Source organism: Cyprinus carpio, chromosome A25 (genome assembly GCF_018340385.1).
Source record: "Cyprinus carpio isolate SPL01 chromosome A25, ASM1834038v1, whole genome shotgun sequence".
Classification (NCBI taxonomy): Eukaryota; Metazoa; Chordata; class Actinopteri; order Cypriniformes; family Cyprinidae; genus Cyprinus; species Cyprinus carpio.
This window is the reverse complement of record NC_056596.1, coordinates 8,945,107-8,948,613: the sequence shown is the minus strand read 5'-3', so window position 1 is coordinate 8,948,613 and position 3,507 is coordinate 8,945,107.

Genomic DNA, 3,507 nt, shown 5'->3' with positions numbered 1-3,507 from the left:
TGCGGAAACAACACCGAGAGGAACGCGAAGGAGGGGCGCTGAGCGCATGCCGTGACGCCACGCATAAACACTGAGCGCGAGGCACACCAAGTCACTTCATCATTACATAATACGATAATATAGGGTGATAATAAAAAGCACTGAATGAAAGAAACGAGTTATGGATGGATGAATTAACATTTTTAAAGTCCATTCAGGAGATTAAACCTTCTGAAAAGAGCACCTATATAGAGACAAGGCTCGAAGACAAGGATATCATGCAAGATTGTAAAAATAATTAGTTTGGTCTTGTTTAAGATGCAGTTTTATTGAGAAAAGAGATATTTCCCCCCATATTTTCAATACAGGCTGTTCAGAATTTACCTCTACAAACACCTCTGGGTTAGAATTTGGTAAATGTTTTTGTCAGACTTATATGCTTTAACAGCCACCATGCATGATGGGAAGCAGATAAACAAACAAACAAACAAAAATCTTAAATATATGACTTTTTACACTGCATTTTTTTTACACCGTGAGATTATTTTTGTTTTATATTAAGAAATAATATGGGGCTAACATTTAAATAAGTCTGAAATGTATCTAAATATATTTTACTATTAATTCCTTTAACTAATAAATAGTGGCTCAATTAAAAAAAATTATATTTGGAGAACATATATGTATGAAGTCATTTTATTGTCATGTGATTTTTTATATAACATTAAGTTACCGTACGTTTTACTACATTTTGTTACTCTTGATATGTATGTATATATAATAATCATCATCATCGTCGTCATCATAATCATAATAAACATGTTCAACTCACATTTTTGGACCACTGCAATATTTTTTATTTTGACATTATATTTATGACATTACGCAGCGCCATAAAAAACTGACATAAATAAAAGGCAGTACAACAAATGTCATGTAAATATTTTACAATTTAAAAATATATATAATTATTTTATTATTCATTTTGTTTTAGAATATTTTGCAATATGTAATAAGTATGGGGATACCTGCCGGTCATAAACAATGTCACTTTAAAAATAAATGATGTATTATACTTGTATGTTGTTGCGTTGTATTCTTGCTGTGTTTGTTGCATCATATTGATTTCCTGCTGTGTCGAATAAAGCATAATGGTAAATCTGCTAATCTGCTAGTCCTGAAACTTTGTGGAGAAGGTTGACAATGGCACCACCTTGTGCAAAATCTGATCATAACAGTTGATTTCAAAGCGCAACTCTCTGACTACATACACGTACATAAACTGCAAGCGACGCGACAAACTACAACGGTTTCTATTATAATGAACAACTCTGCGACGCGGTGAAATGAAGTTTGTCGCGTCGCGTCAGATGGGGCTTGAGCGTCGGGGCGTCGCCTTGGCTCGACCCGAACCAATCGGGATTCCGCTCAGAACTTTGTAAACAACACAGTTGCACGCTGTATGAAAACTTTACTACGAGAGGATGTCGCGTGCCGAGGACCGCCAGAACATCACTCAACCAGGTAAGGAGCATGTTTAAAATATTTACAGGTTTTCTGAGCTTAAATGTTTGTCATGTCGAGCACTTTTCTCATCTCTCAAAGAACGAGCGCAACTACAATGTTGGCAGACATCCGGGACGTTTGTCGGTGAAAAATAGTGAACTCTGGTGTATTTGGCTAAATCTCTGTTTGTTGTGCCACGACGAGTAGCTATAGGGGTAACTAAAGGGATACTCGTGCTAAGGTGGTCATTTTTGGTTCGCTTTTCTTTTGTAAAAGAACGGAGCGTAATGAGATCCTTATCGTAAGTGATAAACTGTTGCGCAATTGAGCCCCGGGGAGCATCGGTGGTCTTTGTTTTCATTATTATTTTAATATCGTGAAGTTCAGATGTCAGCATGTTTAGTCCACATTTTCACGACTGTTAAAGATGTATGTATGCAAACGTATGGCTCAAAATGTGAAATATATTCTCAATTATACAGTCAAGGTAATTTTATGTATGGGTGCATGACGTGATGCTTGTTTTTGTCCGGAAGTTACTCAAAATGCAGTTCATACAAGAATGATTTGAATCCACTGTTATATTAAACGTTTTATTGATATATTTCAGTGTGTGTATTAATAGCATTTTTGATTTTTTTTGTAAGGCTTGGAGTAAAAAATATCTAGGTGGTGTAACTGTCCACAGACTGTATCTTAAAATAGAAAAAAAAGTCTAGTTAAAAGGCTAAATTTATTTATTGAAAAAGTATTATATTATAACATTAGGCCTATATTATTAATCCTTTAAAAATAAGCAGTAGAGCAGTTTTGTATCAAAGTCAGTATGGAATTACCAATATAGAAGAGCCCAGTGAAGCTTTTAAAAATATAGTTAAATTGGGAAAAACATTGTAAATCAAAGTCAGTGTGGCTTAACTAACAATAAGCAATAAGAACCCAATATTTTTTTTGTTCTTTTTTTGCTATGTGGTAGTTTTTAATATATTACCTTTTTAAAAATCTTTTTATGGAAAGAGCAGATTTTGTTACTTTAGATATTCATGATTCATCTTTAATACAAGTTTAAAATTTGAAATGATTTTTGACATTGATAATGTTGTTTATGTCTGTTCAAGGTTTAAAAATGTATTTTTGTACTTTACATTATGGTTCGACCATTTGATATTTTTTTGTCATTAAATTAAGCCATCAAATACAGTATTTGCTAGTAAATATGAAGTTTTTAAACAAATATATAATTCCAAAATGATTACAACATTTTATATTTCTATTAACTTGACTTGGAAAAAAAAATCACATTTCTATCATCCTTTTTACACATTGGCCCATGCATGTGAATATTTGTAGAGACCCAATATGGGCAGAGCTCCTGAACTGTGAATGGTGTCCCAATCAGGCCAGAGTAAAATACCTTGGATGTTATTAAATATCCATTTAAGAAAAAACTTTTGGATAGTTTCTGAACTAATCCAACCTTGTCTATTTGGTTTGATTGTGTAATGTGCAGCCCAGGGAGTCATTTCTAATAACAACACAATGGATGCTTCCAAGTGCACCGTCAAGTTTCAACATCCTCATTGCTGGAAGGTAAATGTTATTCAATAACTTATTCTGCAGCGTTTGTTTGCTTTTAGTAATGTATGCAGTGCCTCCTCTGAGAAATCGGGCCAACACTTGCTTTTCCGATTGCAAGCGCAACCCCAAAAACAAAACAGAAAATGCCTCAGCAGTTTCAGTTTTTGGGTAATTGCAGAAGGCGAGGGGCAGGGCGGGCGGGCAGGTGCTCTTTTAAGACATTGAACATGAACACAGGATGTGGGTACAGCCTTCATTTTAGAGCCTCGGCGCTGCACGCACAGCATTCATCCAGAGTCCTCTCTCCTGAGGAAGAGGAGGAGGGGAGGATGGGTGCGGAGGATTGTAGCTTCCTGCCGGGGGGCTCGATCAGGAACACAGTGTCTCTGACTCCTGAGACAGATGCAGATCTTTGTCATTCAGAGAGCAGGCTGAACATTCAGT